The sequence below is a fragment of the Camellia sinensis genome, chromosome 5, assembly GCF_055761805.1.
Source record: "Camellia sinensis isolate YWXY chromosome 5, ASM5576180v1, whole genome shotgun sequence".
In the NCBI taxonomy this organism is placed as follows: Eukaryota; Viridiplantae; Streptophyta; class Magnoliopsida; order Ericales; family Theaceae; genus Camellia; species Camellia sinensis.
In genome coordinates this window covers 142,275,816-142,294,848 of record NC_138965.1, presented here as the reverse complement: position 1 = coordinate 142,294,848, position 19,033 = coordinate 142,275,816, and the positions used below count along the sequence as shown (strand labels likewise).

General features: G+C 47.2%; 1 protein-coding gene across 1 annotated transcript in view; it reads right to left on the bottom strand.

The window, feature by feature from the left end:
* Window positions 1-19,033, bottom strand: part of LOC114321010 (uncharacterized) — a 78,237-nt gene that overhangs the window by 18,266 nt on the left and 40,938 nt on the right. The window lies entirely within an intron of this gene.

The window sequence follows — 19,033 nt, the reverse complement described above, 5'->3', positions numbered from 1 at the left end:
CATATATTTTTGGCACGCCCAGTGGGACGCATTTAAAATGGCTAGACGTAGAAGACAAGGAGAAAATGAACGCTTGGAAGAAGGCGTGGAAGGAGAGGTAGAGATACCTAATCTAAAGGATAATGTGATAACACATCCTGTGGAAACTCCTATTTTATCGGAACCTCTATGGTCGAACAGACCAGTACTTCAGAGCAAATACCATTTGTTCATAATATTGGACGAGACCAAGGAATTGGACCATCCACTGTCCCATCAACTCAGCCAGTGAATCCATGGGGTGGCCTAGTAGATGCCATGGGACAGCAATTAATAAACACAATGGAAAGGTGGGCAACATCCTTTTTGGATCGAATGAATAACCACCAACCAACAAATGCAAGACACATGGAGGAAGTAAATGTCCTTCAGCAAAGATTGGCTAGAGATAAACAGCCTATGCAAGTTAATGGACATTGTAGACGTCCCCGAACGCCCCGGGAGGGTTGGTCCCGTTCTGTTCATTTGGGGTCACTACAGTTCGGACTCTTAAATGTCACGGTTCTTAATCTGAACCAAAGAGTCCAAATCCGGCAAATTGTTTTGAGAAACTGATTTTTGAAAAAGTGCCAAACATGGACTGCTTTGCCAGATACAGAGTCGCCACCTAAATATTTTATTTTGGGAAATTTAGGAAACCCTAACTCGGTGCCAAAAGGCCACGTGTCCGTCATCACCAAAGTTGCCTCGGCTCGGGAACTTGGGTACGATTGGGGAAGGTCACTTCGTGAGCACCCCCGCTCGCCCGGTCATAGACCGGCCTCTACTAACCATGATATCAATTTTTGAAAACATTGTGAGTTCTTATTCCGGTTATTAGCCTAGGTTACTATGTGATGCGCACAGCATACAAGTATAGATCGGGTCGCCTGAATTGGAACGAAAACATTTCATGTTTGTTTTTGAAAGAGGGTTTGCTACCCGCAGGTAGGCTTTAAAACTTTTGATGATTTATTCCAATTTAAGTAACCCAACCTTCACCCACAGGCATTCAGGCAGTTATATCAGATAAGCACATAGCCTCATGGTAAGCATGCTATCATGGCATTCACTCACACGCATGCAGGGATGCTAAAGCATAAAAACTCACCGAGTACTCCAAGCCAAAATAGACACTTATTAGAAATCATGCATGAATCCTAAGTATACAGAAATGCCTAATGCAACACATGCAAAATGCAATTATAGTAGGCTCGGCTATTCTAAGATGGCATATGAAATGTTACAACTATCATGTATTCAATTTTGAAATTGAAAGTACAATGCAGTTAGTATGATGCGCCGAGCCCGGTGCATGCAATACAGATGAATGATGCAAACATGTTGTCATACTGTATGCTAATTTAAACATGCCCTAATCTAACCATCAAAAGCGGATAAATAAAAGGGAGAAAGACGTGGGGTTGGAAGACATACATCACACTCACCCACACTTATTACAGTTGTGCCCTCACTCGGAGGGTCCGAATAAATATACATTCCAAATATTACAGTCCCGAATAAAAGAATATTACAGTCCAAAATATTACAGTCCGAATAATGTACAAATTCCTACTTAATTAATGAATTAACTAAGAAAGCTGTAAAACTGGCGTGCAAGCCAGGGACTGCCTCGCTTCTGACATATGATGTATGTTAGGCTGCTTTGTGCGGAAATCCACCGGGATGCCCCAATTAGCCTCTGTTTATACCTTTTCTTGAAATGCTCGCCAAGTCCCGAAAAGTTGCTGATTCTTCGTTTTGCTGCAACAGAGAGCAGGAAAGGGGCATAGCAATGTATTTGCACAGATATATGCATGTCTCGATCCTCGTGCCACCAATCACGCATACCGAGGTATGATGGCCGAGGAGTCGAATTGCACAATTTAATATAGGATGAATGCGCATGAAGACAGCTAAAACCTAACTCCATCATGGATAATCCGGAGTGTCGGTGACTGGGGAATTGAGACACATTCCGTCACTCGGAGTACGAAATGTACCTCGTTTCCCGTGCCCGGGCTAACTCCTATTCCGGACACGATGCAATATGCATGATATGCATGAAATGCAACTAAGATACAATCCTAGTAAGCACTATGCTATGGAATGACAGGCCTCGAAATGCGTGCACACGGGCACGCAAACCGAGAAAATGATAGAATGCAATCCAAGATACAACCTAGTATGCACTATGCTATGAAAATGAGATGCCTCGAAATGCGTGCACACGGGCACGCAAACCGAGGTGATGGAATACGCAATGTAAATGACTAAAATGGCATGGAAAAGGGAACATGGACTTACACTAACATGAGAGAGCCTCAGCCACACTCACATAAGAAGCCGGTTGATGAAAATGAAGTGCCTCGAAATGCGTGCACACGGGCACGCAAACCGAGGCGATGACATACGCAATGCAAATGACATGAAAACATGATATGGGCTTATACCAACATGACTGAGCCTCAGCCACACTCACATAGGATGCCGGCGGATAAAAATGGGGTGCCTCGAAATGCGTGCACACGGGCACGCAAACCGAGGCGATGATAGAATGCGATGTAATGACATGGCAACATGATATGGGCTTATACCAACATGAGTGAGCCTCAGCCACACTCAGATAGGATGCCGACGGATAAAAATGAGGTGCCTCGAAATGCGTGCACACGGGCACGCAAACCGAGGCGATGATAGAATGCGATGTAATGACATGGAAATGGCATGCAATCATTCTAATGGAATTTCAGCACTAACATATCGGGGAAAACAGTCCCGAAATGAGGCGAAATGATACCAAATGTATGGAATTGTCCCGAAATGCGAATTTAGGCACCCGAAATGGCCTATAGCTATGCTAAACATGCACAATATGGACATGCAATGCAAAGACAGAAGCTAGACAGTCCCAAAAAAGGCACTTTCACAGTTATAAACATGGCCAAACAGCAAGCATAGGTATGGCAAAAATGGCATGCAAGAATAGGGGCCAAGATAGGGGTAATGAAGCAAGTGATATAAAAAAAATCCAAACTGAAAAATTCCCTTCTACAACACTGAAGAGGGACCAAAAATATGAATATTTACAGTTTATGGCAGCCTCAAAATCAGTATACAAACGTGATAGAAATGTGATGCAAAATAAGGCTCAAAAGTGGCTATAACATGAGGTATGCAAAATAATCACCAAACAGCCAAAGACCCTTGATAAAACATGTAGAATGGGCCAAAATAAGCACTTTTTCAGAACTGTAAAATGGCCAAAAACAAAATCATGGTAGGCTAACTAAACATGCAAGAATGGGGAATAAAAGAGAGATATAACATGAAGTGGCATATGGAGGTCCCAAACCATGAAATGACCTAAATGAAAAATTAAGAATGGACCAAAATAAGGACATTTTCAGAACTGTAAAATGGCCAAAAACATAAGCATGGTAGGCTGCCATTGCATACAAGAATAGGGAATAAAAGAGAGATATAAAGGTAGGTATAACATGGAAGTCCCAAATAGTGTTGAGCCCTTCTTCAATGTTGAAGAGGGGCTCAAAATAAGCCTAATATCAGTTTACAACATGCTCAAAAACAGATTACTCATGGGCAAAAAATAGCATGCAAAATTATGACATGTAAGAGGATCAATGAAGCAAGTGTATAATGAAGCAAGTGTATCATGGAGGGCTCAAACAGGGTTGAGCCCTTAATGAAAAGTGAAAATGAGCTCAAAAGAGAGCCCTTTTCAGTTAGGGCCGGAGCTTGAAACAAAAAGCAAGTGGGGCTTACAAATAGATCGAGAAAAAGGGTCAAAGTGAAGAAATGTTACTCACCCTTGAAGACTAAGACTTTTGTTGATTCTTGGACCAATTTGCAGCTACTTTAGCCTTTGAGATGCCTTCCTTGTTGCTGGAAATGAGGTGGTGGTGGTAGAGCTTGGTGGTGTAGAAGAAATGGTGCTTAGGGACTTAGAGATTTTTCAAGAAATGAGAGGTATGGAGATGGAGTTGTGTATGGAGGCTTGAAGACCAAATTTTCTAACCCCAACAAATGATCTAGCTTGCTTGTTATAAGGGCCAAAGAAGGGGTGTAAAGGTGGGGGAAAAGGAGAGTAACTTTCCCCCACAAAATATCCCCCGGATAAAGATCTTTTCTGGGGGATAAAGCTCCACAGCTGTAAAGTGCACAGTGCAAGGAGCTCGGCCGGCCTGGTACTTTTGCTGCAGGTGGCCGGCCGGCCACACCCCCTAGCCGGCCGGCTAGGGGTCAAAAAGGTCAATAATATTTTCTGGCCGGCCACCAACTGGTGGTGTCCTCCTATCTGTGTACAACACAACCCCGTGGTTAAAAGTCCAAGAAAGTGGGTCCAAGGGGTTCAACATTAGCTCGGAAAGAGGGGTTCAAAAGGGTCAGGTGGAATTACTGGCCGGCCACCAACTTTTAGGGTCCTCTCATGTGTGTACATCACAAATATGTGGTTCAAAGTTCGAGAAAAAGAGTCCAAGGGGTTCAACATTAGCCCGGAAGGAGGGGGTCAAAAGGGTCAAGTTGAATTAATGGCCGGCTATGAACTTTTAGGGTCCTCTCATGTGTGTACATCACAAATATGTGGTTCAAAGTTCAAGAATGTGGGCCCAAGGTGTTCAACATTAGCCCGGAAGTGCGAAAAACGGGGGCCGGAGGGCGTTGGAGGATGTATAACTGGTTGCTGCAACAATTGCTGGCCTCCCACCCTTCAGTGACCTCCCCGGTGATAAAACAGAGGTACCTGCCAAAAATGAACGAAAACCGTTGTAAAACGAATGCTCGGGGACCAAAACGCGCAGTTCGGGGTCCCGAAAATGGGCTGTTAAGCACCGAAAGTGGCGTTCGGCCACGAACTGGGTTTCTCAGCCCCCAGTGTCCCTCAAAAGGGAGAAAATAGGAAGTATGCCAAAAATTAGAGCAATAGGAGATGGTTAAGCGGTCCCGAACCAAGGCACACGGCCTACGGTCCCGAAAAACCGGAAACCGGACTCCGAAATGGGCAAAATGGCCTGCGGCCACAAAATGTAGCCTACGGACATTGAGAGATGGTCTACGGGACCTCTCCCTTCCCTCAGGAAAAGAAACAGAGAAAACCGAGTCTGGTTCGCAAACCGAGACAAGGCACAGAAGAGGGTTCGGAAGTCCAGAGGCAGGGCTCACGGCCGCGACTCTAAAACTTCTGAACAAGCACATTATGCAACATCACCAAGCGCTCAATCGGTGACGTCTGAGTCTTAAGGTCGGTCAAAAATGGGGTGTCTACAGTTGCCCCTCTTTGACAGAACTCGAAAGTCACAAGTGACGGGAGTGAATGTCAAAGCCCAGAGACGACCCATTTTTGACAAGGTCGAAGACTTAGACAAACATACGGGATAAACAGAGATGTGCCCGCAGGCATGCCCGCAGGCAGGGGGCAAAATGCAAATGATACGCAAAGAGCCGGAGGTAACCCAATGATCATGCAAATGCAGCAAGCTGTAATGAAGCAAGTATTCGCAAATAGATGCAACAGTTTTAAGCAAGAATGCAAAGCAACAACTACATTTCATGCAGTTAAGAATGCGGAGGATTATTCAATCCCCGCCATGTCTCACACGGAGAAGATACGATACCTGCGTGATTCGTCTGGTCGCACCAGTCTCAATTGAACCGTACATACAATATCGTGCCTGCAAAAGAGAGAAATTGCAACAAGTACAATATGCTACCAACATATATTTAATGTGATTCCGAAGTTTGACACACGCAGTGCCGGCAAGTGAATGCATCGCAATGCAAGAGTGGAACATGCGTGACAACGTATGCTCAAACATAGAGGTATGCCAATATCAAGAAATGTGCATGTTAATGCAGGTATGCTCATGAGAATGCAAGATAATGTGACACGAGCATGAATCAGGGTGCCCGTTTGTCATGAAACAACGAGTACGGAAATGCGTGTTTCGACGAAGGTAACTCAATCGCGGCCTCCTATCCGTTTCCCGGAAAGGCTACAACTCATTCAAAAAGGATACACTTTGATTTCGATGAATGATGGTGAGACATATGTCAGAACTTGAAGCTGAAGTCCCGGCGGAGCTATTTCGCGACCGGAAGTGTACTTTTCTTGAACTTTTTCAGGTCTCGGGAACTCCGATCTTCCTCAAAATTTGCAGAGAGCTAGGTGGGCATGTGGGGAACATGGCCGGCCGTTCATCTTCCCAAGGGGAGGTGGCCAACCGGTTTCTCATAAAGCAAATAGCTGGCCGGCCAGCTTTCCAAAAAGCAGATAGCTGGCCGGCTAGAAAAGGGGGCCGGCCGGCCATATGCCCAGATCCGAGGGCAGTTTGGTCTTTTTCACCTCCTTCCTTCATGCTTCTCCAACCAAGACCTTGAGCCTATAAAAGGCAGCCGAGGCCCCTTCCTTTCTTGCCTCCTACAACATTTTCTTCTTCAGATCTGAGTTTCACACGCATTTTCCAACGCCCCGTGCAAATTGTTTTCGCAAAAACATTCAGTTTCAAGCACTTTGAAGCGATTAAATTCCGGTTTCGGAGCTTCTTTTTGCATTTTCGCCACTTGAGGTAAGTTTGTCTCAATATTTGGAAGACTTTCTCGGGAGTTGACTTTTGTTGACTTTTTATTTCCCGAGAGTTGACTTTTGTTGACTTTTTCCAATTTTGGCTCATTTTCGCTCATTTTTGCTTCTTTTGCAGATTCTTTGAAAATGGCGGGCAATTCTCCCCACGGCGGAGGTTTTCCAGGTGCCGGAGATGATTTCGATCCCATGACTCTACCCCCGAGGACCCGACCTTTTATTCCCGGGAGGTACCGTCCGCCAGCACACGTCCTCCCTCGTGCTGTCTTCCGTCACTTCACTAACTTTGACGAGCGAGCACCCGTGGATCTGCTTCTCCGAGAGCCGGAACATCACCTCTCTCATGAGGCCCGAGAGGTATTTACTTCATTTTCTGTATTTTTCCTAGATTTCGCACCTTTGCCATGCTTGAACACGCAATTTAGCTTATGACATAGTACTTTGCTTGCATCCTGAACATGTAGTTTCAACACTCGAATTTCTGAACACTTGGCTCATTAATTAATTGCGAACACACAGCCCACATTAGAACACACGGCTCAAACACTGATTTGTCGAACACACAGCCCGAATTCGAAAGTGAACACACAGCCCACACTTTACATTTTCTGAACACACAGCCCAGATTAAATAGTGAACACGCAGCCCACACTGATAGAAAGTTGAACACGCAGCCCAAACTTCAAATTTTCTGAACACGCAGCCCAGATTAAATAGTGAACACGCAGCCCACGCTAGTTAAAATTTGAACACGCAGCCCAAACTTAAAATTTTCTAAACACGCAGCCCAGATTAAATAGTGAACACGCAGCCCACACTGATAGAAAGTTGAACACGCAGCCCAAACTTCAAATTTTCTGAACACGCAGCCCAGATTAAATAGTGAACACGCAGCCCACACTGATAGAAAGTTGAACACACAGCCCAAACTTCAAATTTTCTGAACACGCAGTCCAGATTAAATAGTGAACACGCAGCCCACACTGATAGAAAGTTGAACACGCAGCCCAAACTTCAAATTTTCTGAACACGCAGCCTAGATTAAATAGTGAACACGCAGCCCACACTGATAGAAAGTTGAACACGCAGCCCAAACTTCAAATTTTCTGAACACGCAGCCCAGATTAAATAGTGAACACGCAGCCCACACTGATAGAGAGTTGAACACGCAGCCCAAACTTCAAATTTTCTGAACACGCAGTCCAGATTAAATAGTGAACACGCAGCCCACACTGATAGAAAGTTGAACACGCAGCCCAAACTTCAAATTTTCTGAACACGCAGTCCAGATTAAATAGTGAACACGCAGCCCACACTGATAGAAAGTTGAACACGCAGCCCAAACTTCAAATTTTCTGAACACGCAGCCCAGATTAAATAGTGAACACGCAGCCCACACTGATAGAAAGTTGAACACGCAGCCCAAACTTCAAATTTTCTGAACACGCAGCCCAGATTAAATAGTGAACACGCAGCCCACACTGATAGAAAGTTGAACACGCAGCCCAAACTTCAAATTTTCTGAACACGCAGCCCAGATTAAATAGTGAACACGCAGCCCACACTGATAGAAAGTTGAAAACGCAGCCCAAACTTCAAATTTTCTGAACACGCAGCCCAGATTAAATAGTGAACACGCAGCCCACACTGATAGAAAGTTGAACACGCAGCCCAAACTTCAAATTTTCTGAACACGCAGCCCAGATTAGAGTTTGCATGTAGCTTATTTCACTTCATCAGCATACAGCCCATTTCATCTCATTGGCACACAGCCCATTCATTTCATCGGCACACAGCCCATTCATTTCATTATTGACACATGTATTCATTCTGAATGCAGGTTGGTTCCCGCAGCGTGTGGGGGTATGGTTCCACCATCGCGCGGGATTGGTACGCCGAGCTCCCGGAGGCCGTCCGAGACTTGGTAGATTTGGCAGGATTCGGGCCTTTCTGCGTCGGGTTGTCACGTTGTCCTGCCAGGAGGACACTGATGGCAGCCTTAGTAGAGAGATGGTGGGACACCACCAACTCTTTTCATTTCTCTGCTACCGGGGACATGACTATGACCCCTTTTGACTTTGCTGTGTTGACTGGCTTAGACATAGGAGGTTGGGCCATCCCCTACGATGAGGATATGGGCGAGTGGGAGGCCGCTTGGATGTATCTATTGGGGGCTCGCCCGCCCGTTGACAGGGTTTCTGGGAGAGTCCGATACACTTGGTTCTCTTCCCACTTCCGGCGGGCGGAGATGGTGCCTGAGACTCCCGAGGAGACGGAGCAGTATGCCCGTGGTTTCCTGATGTTCCTCTTCGGGACTACCCTGTTCGCCGACAGAGGGAACACAGTCGGGCTATACCTGCTGAGCGCTCTGGTTGACCTATCACAGGTCAGTCGATATGACTGGGGTGGCGCCGGCCTGGCTACCCTTTACTTTTATATGAGCGCGACCTCCCGCGGGCGGGGCGATTTACTTGGCGGCTACTGGAGAGCCTAGGAGGTACTTTTCTGTCCCCTTGATTTACATTTCTGCTCTTCATTACTTGTACATTGCACACACAGCGCACTTTTACAGTCTGTATTTTGCTCTCAGCATTTCGTACTTACATTCTGTACTGTTTTTCTCAGCTATGGGTCTATGTATACTTTCCATCATTAGCCCCAGAACTGGAGGTGGCAGGGATTCTCATGACCCTATACTCACTGGTGTTCGAGGGCCCGCACCGGCCGAGACCTCGAGAGACCCTCCTTAACCTGCGACAGTACTTTGACACTGTGCGACATTCAGAGGTACCTCAGAACTTTCAGTTCCTTTCATTTTCACCTTTGATTTGCTCTGTATATTCTCGATTTCTGATTGGTTTATGCATTTATCATCCGCAGATCACATGGCAGCCCTGGGTGTCCCTGGGTGATGGTCTCCGACTTCAGTATACCGGAGCGTCGGACATCTCCCAGTATAGGGTCCTGCTCGAAGGGCCGGTTGGCAGGGCATGGTTCCTGGGGGAACGCTTTCTGCGCCAGGTATGGGGATATCTTTCTCAGGATCCTCCCGCAGTACCCCCAGTCAGTATGCGGACTGCTGATAGGCTCTCTTACTCGGAGGTAGTCGGCGCCATGCTGGGTAGTGATGCTTTACTATTTATTGAGGAGGGGGACTACGCCACTTACCGTCACATATATTTGATGCCTCCATTGACGGGAGCTCGTATCCCGATGATGAGACCTGCCGGTATGTCATCCTCGGGCCAGGCCCGGGCTCGGGCTGCAGACGCCCCTTCTACTAGCAGGGCTGGTACATCTAGAGGTGGGAGTAGACCGGTTCCTCCGACTCCGTCGATTTATCCTCATCCTGGATGGCCAGATATGCCTACTGAGTTGATGGCGTGGCAGTATGGGGCTATCTCTCCGACCCCGATCCCGCTAGAGCCTCCGATGCCCAGTGATCGATACGCCATTGATCCTGACTCACCGCCGGTATGCTCCACTGTTTTTCATTCATCGTTCAGATGTTTAGACATTCTTTTGTTCACTGATGATTATGAACTCATTTTTGCAGCCATCGCGAGGGTACATGGAGGAGGTGGTTGGACTGGTGGCCACACTCGAGGGCATGGTCCTGCGTAGGGAGGCACAGTTGTCTGTCGCGGGCATTCAGGTACCCTTCAGTTTTCTGGCATTTATCATACTTCTGATGACATGCTGATTTCTACTGCATCGATAGACTACTTGTGTAGAGCACATCTGACACACACCCCACTTGTACACTGTATTTACATGCACCCACTTCATGTAGCCTTTGCTTGTATCTGCGTCTGATGTATATATTTGGACTGATGTATTTGAATTGAACTCTTTGTTTTCAGATGCCTTCATGGTCCGGTCAGCCGCAGGCCAGGCCACCTGGGCCTCATTGGGGAGCTGGGCCATCTGGGCCTTTTCATGGAGTTGGGTCACCCGGGCCTTTTCAGGGGGCGGGGTCATCTCGGCCTTCCCGAGGAGCCGGGCCATCTAGGCCTTTTCGAAGAGGGTCTGTCCGCAGACGCAGGGCTCACGTTGTAGAGGTGGAGCCTGATGAGGAGGAGGAGGATGCTGAGGAGGAGGAGGAGGCTACCGATCGTCAGTCAGAGACATCTGCTGAGGAGGGGGGCTCCGGTTTTGGTTCGGGGAACAGAGGCGAGGCTGAGGGGGATCCTGAGGATGACAGCTCCAACTCAGATGATGATGATGATGGTGCGGAGATTGTCCCGCAGAAGAGGATGAGGAGTGCTTCTCGTTCCCGCTCCCGAGGACTTTGATGCTATTGTTTCCTGTTTTATTTTTCTTTTACTAGTAGTTTGTAGCACTTTGCACATTGTTAGGCAGTTTTATTTTTTGTAAAACTTGTACCTTTGTTTGTTGTAAAGCATGATGGAATGAAATAGCTTTTGAAAAGGTGTTTGTATTTTAAACTTTAGCATCGTATCGCATCAATTTATTTCGCACAAAAAAGAAATTGAATGAGAATGTGCATTGTGTAATCACCAAGTCAGGTAGTGAACCGACACAACAAACTAAGCAACTCAACTTACTAAGATATAACAGAACCTTTAGCAAGTTTACAACTCGATAAACAAAATGCAACAATGCAAATAAACAAGATTTTAAAAAAGATTGCTTGAACAGAGCGCAATGACTCAAAAACACGAAACACGTCCGCTCGACAAACAACTCGATAAGCAAAACAACAACTCGATAAACAAAACTCAACCACAACAAAGTGTACTTCTGACGATCTGGGCATCGGAACGCATCCGAAACGGAGGGAGATGAAGGTCTTTGACTCTCCCGTTGCATGGAAATGCTTGAAACTTTCCCTCGAAGAGTAAAACAGGGCCAAGGGGATACACTGCAGCATTGCCGGCCCTCTTTGGGAGCCGGCCGGCCATTTTTGTGGAGAGAGACAGCTGGCCGGCCAGTTTTGTAAAAAGTGAATGGCTGGCCAGCCAGAAAAGGTGGCCGGCCGGCCACTTAGTCCTGCAGCCACCAGATTTTTGACACGTGTCCCCGTGAATAGTGTTTTTCCTTCTATAAAAGCCTCAACATCGGGAATATTCATTTCATCTTAGTTTTAGACAAAGATGGAGGCGTTTCTCGCAGAAAATGTCACATCTTGGATCTCTTCTCTAGATGGCTCGGAAAAGCTGAATTTTCGGGGTTTCGGCTTGAATGCACTATTCATGCTGAGCCGTACTCCGCTACAGCTTCCTTTTCTCCATGCCGTGGCAAGGTTCTGGAATCCAGTGACGCACGTTTTTAGCTTCGGCGGCCAAGAGGTATGTCCCACTTTCGAAGATTTTCAGGTTTTGATGGAGTCTGAATGCTCTGAAGTGATCTTGCCCCAACTCCGTTTTGGCCATGCTCAGGCTTTAGAGCGGATGTGTGGGCTCACGGCGCATGACGCTCGATCTCTGATTTGCAGTGGGGAACTGGACATCCTCGGCTTGATCCATCGTTTTTCCGACGCCGGTGACCGCAGCAACCATTATTGGCAGGGTTTCCGGCAACACGCCCTCTGCTTATGTTTGTTGTCTCACTTTCTGCTTTCCTCGGGCTTCGGCGGGGCTAGCATTCGCCTGATTGAAGTCGCCCAAGGTTTGAGAGAAGGGAAGAGCTGTATTGCCATGACCTTGGCCGAGACACTGATGGGCTTAGATTCTGTCTATCGCCGGGAGGCGACTAGGTTTGCTGGGAGTCCACTACTGCTGCAGGTAATGTTTCCCACCCGACCTTACATATATATTTGCTCACATCACTCGGCCCTCAGGCTCGGTTTTTCTCACAAAACCCTTGTCTTACTTTTCTCTCATCGTACATCTCTCTGTTCTTTATTCTCTCATTTTCCATCCCTCCCCAGGTATGCTTAATGGACAAGTTGCAAGTTGTGGACTCTTGCCCGGCCTATTCAGCTCGAGGCTATTTCTTTCGGCAACGCCTAGTCAATGCTCTTGACGAAAGGTGGTGGTTCGATTGGATGTGCAATTTGTCCGCAGACGGCATTGCTTGGCGTTGTCCTTGGCTCAACCTCCCGGCAATGAGTTATAGTATGTCCCGGCTGATTGGGATCCAATTGGTTGGTCTAACCCACTGCGTATTCTATTTTCCGTTCCGGTTCCTGCGTCAATTTGGCCATGATCAGATCTGCCCACCGGAGGGGATTGAGTACCCAGCCGATTTCCCGATCCGGGGGGCACAGCTTGCCCGATATGCCACAGCATAGAGGACTAGAGAGCTCCTGGCCCCTGCTTCCACTTTCAGTTGCACCTTGTCCGATGAGTGCTTGGATTGGCTCAATGAGGAGGCACAGGTTGGGCCTAGCTTGGCATCAGATGCTTCATCCAGCTCTGGGAGGGGACGTAGAGATACTTGATTCAACTATGCCCCAAATTTATTGCTTATTTAGCATTTTCAAGTTTTCTTTATGAATGTACTAAAAAAAAGCAACCTCGATTGTAATGCAAGAGCAGGAGAACTCAGTTTTAAAATCAATGAAATTGAAAGTTGTGGTACTGAAAATTTTCCGCTTTTGGTCCAAAAATGGTCTTAGTCGTAAAAAGATTAATTTGAACAAAGTCGGCTTTTATTAAAACTTTTCAAAACTATTTTCGATGTGGATCAGAATTGGACACGCCGAAAATTTGTCACTGAGATGCACAACCCCAGATCCCTGCAACTGGAAAGTTGCCCCTAGTCTGAAGAACAATGCGGCACTGCAAAGCAACGGAAAGTTGCCCCTTGTCTGAGTAACTTTGCACCGTCGCGGCAACGGAAAGTTGCCCCTAGTTTGAACAACACCGTACCGGAGATCGCGATAAATGCTGATGGATAAAGATGACTGAGATGATTAAAATGGACAGAGTTGATCGGGGAAGAGTTTATGGCTGAACTTCAAGGTGAAGTTGCCTACGTATCCCAAAGATGGGAATCAAGCCTTACGTAGTTCAGGCTCGGGTTCACTCGAGTATTTTCACTCTCCTTTTGCGCTCTAACTTTTGCCAAGGCCGCCCTTTGCGGGTTTTCAACCTTGCGAGCTCAGTTTTTATATTTTCTATTTTTTGTGCCCTGACTTTTGCCTAGGTCGCCCTTTCGGGTTTTCGGCCTAGCGAGCCTCTCAAGGATAGTATTTCTTCAACTTGTCCATATTGATCGGTTGTGAGAACACCAAGCCATCTAGATCCATCAGAACCACAGCCCCACCTGACCAGATAGCTTTGATGATGTAAGGACCAGTCCAATTGGGTTTGAACTTGCCCCTTGGGTCGTGGATGGAAGCTCGGTTGTCTTTGAGCACCAAATCTCCTTCTTTCAGATTCCTGGACTTAACCTTCTTGTTGAAAGCCCGGGCAATTCTGCGTTGATAGCCTTGGATGTGGTACAGTGCTTTCAGTCTTCTTTCATCAAAAAGCATGAGTTCTTCGAATCTGCTTTGCTGCCAATCTGCTTCGGCTATCTGGCATTCAGCCAATACTCGTAACGACGGAACCTCAACCTCAATGGGTAGAACAGCCTCCATTCCGTAGACCAATGAATATGGAGTTGCTCCAGTAGAAGTTCTGATTGAAGTCCTGTAGCCCCACAGAGCAAATGGCAGCTTGTCTGGCCAATCCCGATAGGTTCCCACCATCTTCTGCAGTATATGCTTAATATTCTTGTTGGCGGCCTCAACTGCTCCGTTGGTCTGCGGCCGGTATGTAGATGACTTATGGAAAGCCACATTGTATTTCTCCAACAAGTCTATCACTTCTTTCTTGAAGTGGGAACCATTATCTGAAATTATCTCGTTTGGTACCCCGTAGCGACAAATGATGTTGTTTCTGATGAACTTTGCGACGTGCGACGCCTTCAACACCGCGTATGATTGGGCCTCGACCCACTTTGTGAAATAATCTATCGCTACCAGGATAAACTCATGCCCGTTTGACCCTTTCGGGGTAACAGCTCCGATCACATCAATTCCCCAGACTGAAAAAGGCCATGGCGAAGTCATGTTGTACAGTTTTGACGGCGGGATGTTCATGCGATTTGCATGAATTTGACACTTGTGGCATCGCCGAACAAAGCTAATACAATCCTCCTCCATGGTTGACCAGTAGTAGCCCTGTCTGAGGATCTTTCTGGCCAGCATTACTCCATTCATGTGTGCACCGCACTCCCCCCCATGGATGGCTTCCATCAGGCGTTTTGACTCTTCAGCTTCTACACAGAGCTTATGCATTCCCAGATGACCCCTTTTGTAAAGCTTACCCCCGCAGATAATGAACTGAGCAGCCATTCTTCTAACAGCCCTCTTATCCTTGGCATTTGCCCCTGGTGGATATGTCTCCTTTTCCAAGAAGTTCCAGATGTCGTAATACCAGGGGTTGCCGTCTTGAACCTCATCTATGGCGGAAATCGACTCGTATGCTGGCGCAAACTTCTGATCAATAATGACTGGACGCATCCGGACTCCGGGCGGGATGTCTATCATAGAAGATAGAGTTGCTAGTGAATCTGCAAACCTGTTGTTCTCTCTTACGAGGTGGGTGAATTTTAGCTTCTCAAACCGAGGAATTAACAGATCCAAGGTTTGGTGGTAAATTATCATCCTTTCCTCCTTGACTTTCCAATCTCCTTTTGCTTGAGACACAACAAGGTTTGAGTCCCCAATGACGTCCAACCGTCTTGCCCCTAGTTCTAGGGCTGCTTCCAGGCCAACAATACATGCCTCATACTCTGCTTCATTGTTGGAAACTTTGAACCGGAGCTTAAATGCTAAAGGGATACGGGAATCATCAGGTGCTATTAGCAACACCCCTATCCCATACCCATACTGGTTTGACGCTCCGTCAAAGTACATCGTCCAAGTTTCATCTTCGACGTGCAGAATGGCTTCATCTGGAAATAGACACTCAAACGCTTCATCCCCTTCAACCGGGTGGTCGGCAAGGAACTCCGCTACCGCTCTACCTTTTACTGACTTGCGCGTTACATACTTCAAATCAAATTCGGAGAGCAACAGCAGCCAACGAGCTAGCCTACCCGTAAGTGCTGGTTTCTCGAAAAGATATTTGATGGGATCCAAACGCGAAACCAACATTACAGAGTGGGCTAACAGGTAGTGCCGCAGCTTCCTGGTTGCCCATACCAAGGCCAAACAAGCCTTCTCCAGCGGTGTATAGCGGGTCTCGTAATCCAGCATCTTTTTGCTCAGATAGTAAATAGCTCTTTCCACTTTGTCTTCTGACTCCTGCGCGAGCATGCAGCCCATGGTAGTCTCAGTTACCGAAAGGTACAGTATCAACGGTCTCCCTGGCTCTGGCGGTGACAACACGGGCGGGTTCTGTAGATATTCTTTGATCTGCTCAAAAGCTGCTTGACATCGGCCGTCCCATTGGAATTTCTTTCCTTTCTTCAGGAGACCAAAAAGTGGTTCACAAGTCAAGGTTAATTTAGAAATAAACCGTCTTATGAATTGCACTTTACCCAGAAAGCCTCGCACCTCCTTTTCAGTCCTTGGTGGTGGCATTTCTAAGATGGCCTTGATTTTGGAAGGGTCGACCTCGATGCCCCTTTGTGTAATCAGAAACCCTAGCATCTTCCCTGCTGTAACACCAAACGTGCATTTCTGGGGATTCAGTCGCAGCCGAAACTCTTTGATCCTTTGAAAGAATTTTTGTGAGGCGGTGTAGTGGCCCTCTCTATCTTTGGACTTGACAATCATGTCGTCCACATACACCTCGACCTCTTTATGGATCATATCATGCAATATTGTAGTTGCTGCCCGTTGATACGTAGCTCCAGCATTTTTCAACCCGAATGGCATCACTCTATAACAATATGTACCCCACGGGGTAGTGAACGCAGTCTTCTCCCGGTCTTCGGGTGCCATCACTATCTGATTATAGCCTGAGAAACCATCCATAAATGAAAGCAAGGCGTGTCCTGCTGTGAAATCCACCAATTCATCAATGTGTGGCAAGGGAAAGTCGTCCTTCGGGCTGGCCCTGTTCAAATCTCTGAAGTCTACACAGACCCGAATTCTGCCATCCTTCTTTGGCACCGGAACAATATTGGCCAACCAAGTTGGGTATTCAGATACCAGCAGGAACCCTGCGTCAATTTGCTTGGTGACCTCTTCCTTAATTTTGAGGGCCCAGTCCGGGCGAATCCTTCTGAGTTTCTGTTTGACAGGGCGGGCCTCGGGATCAAGAGGGATCCGGTGCTGTACAATCTCAGGATCAATTCCAGGCATGTCTTCGTAGGACCACGCGAAAACATCTTTGAAATCTTTTAATAAAGCGACTAAGCGCTCGCGCTCCTCTGAAGACAGCGTGGACCCGATCTGGACCAGCCGCGGGTCCTTCTCAGTACCAACATTCACAGTAGTGATTTCATCCATTAAAGGTTTGACAAATATTTCCTGCTCTTGATCAATTAATCGTTGCAAAACTGGGGGAATTTCTCCCTCGCTGTTTTCATCAAAATTTTGAAAATCCTGATTTAAGCAATAAATCAAAGGCACAGAAAAATACTCGGAAACCACATCCGTATCATTCTCATTAAATATTTTCAAGCCGTCAGATTCCTCTGTTACAACAGACTCAAAAGAAAATGAAAAAGACGACCTAGACAGGACTGTGGTATCCGGGTTATCACCCCCAGGAATACCGGACTCAGACTCAGTCGAGCTGGAATCTGATTCCGACGCAGAAGATTCGGTAGAATCAGATTCCGGCTCACTACCTGACCCGGTGCTGCTAGATAAAAATCCTTCTTCATATTGCCAGATGAGAGAAGGTGCGATAGATGCATCCAAGATCGGCGCTGGAAAGCCCGCAGCTATTTCATCTCCAATCACAGAAACCGAAGAGTTATCCCCCAAGCACTCTTGGCCGATCGGAGGATCTGATAGTAGACTCGCCAGTGCTACCCCCATTTCAAGCTCTGTGCTCTCAGGATCCACTGCTTCACATTGCTCAACTTCAGTTGGTGGGTCTGTCTGCGCTTCGGCAACGTCATCCCCAGATAATTGTATGTCGAAGAAGATTTCAAAACCAGGCACGCGCATCCCCTCCGCGTTTAGCCATGGCTCCGGGAAGCCGCAGAATGGAAAATCTTCCCCCTCCCGGACGAAGCGTCCGTTTAGGGTACCCCAGATGGGCCTGTGCATTAACTCAAATGGCTTCCCAGCCCTCTTTGCCTTGGCTCTTCCGGCCATTTCTTTTCCTTTCCTCAACCAGTCCTCTTTGGTGGGCAGATAACCCAGTCCAAAGGCGTGAGGGTTGTGTGGCACTTCGGCCAACACTGAGACGCCCTTCCGGCCACTTCTCCCTAATCCCATCCCGGGGGTATGTTTTAGCTTGTTCATGAGGTAGATAGATTGAGCACTAACATACATACCCTCATTTACAGCCATGACATTCTGCACCACTTGAGCCTCGGCCAAAGTGAACCCCGACAAAAACACATCCTCCGTGCCGTGCTCGATCTCCAAGACAGGTGTAGACACTTCCGGCGGCGGATGGATTGATGAATTCCCAAAAACGATCGCTACCCCTTTCCCATGAGGGTACTTTAGCATCTGATGTAGAGTGGAAGAGACTGCTTTGACCTGGTGTAACCACGGTCGCCCCAAAAGTAGGTTAAAGGTTGCGGGAACGTCCAAGATATGAAATTCGATGCTGTGTTGTCCTGGACCAACCTTGGTTTGAATTTTAACAGTCCCCATCACTTCTCTGCTGGTATTGTCATATGCTCTGATCACTTGGGTAGTTAGGACGAAGTCCGCGGGTTTTAACCCGATTGCATATGCCGTTCTGGTTGGGCAGACATTAATCGCAGACCCGGTATCAACAAGTACCACCGGTATGCACTTATCTCTACATTCCACAGAAATATAGAGAGGTTTGTTATGATTTGTGCCCTCAGGCGGTAGTTCCTTGTCCGAAAAGGTTAATGTCGGGGAACCTCCTCCCGGAAAAACCAGCCCAACCAGCTGTTCAGGCGTGGTGTCTATGGAGAGCTTGGACTTGTCCATAGCAGACAGGACAGCTTCCCTATGTACTCGTGATGCCATTAGCAGTCCCCAGATGGAGATGTCTGCTTGTATCTTTTTTAACTGTTTCAGCACAGCTTCATCTTCAATCTGCTTCTCCTTCTGTTTCTCCGCTTCTCTGTCTTTCCCGGATGCCTCGGGTTGGTCTAGGTGTGGGGGCTTGAAGTACCGCCCACTTCTTGTCATGTGATCCACTTCATCAAGATACCAAGTATCATCCGGCTGGCCACTTCCCCAGTCTTCATCGGTGTGGGCAAGACACAAGTCGTCATCTTCCCACCACATTCCGCTGGCAGCCAACAGACACCTGTCTGGCTCCGGTCCACTCGTACTCTCAGTGCTCT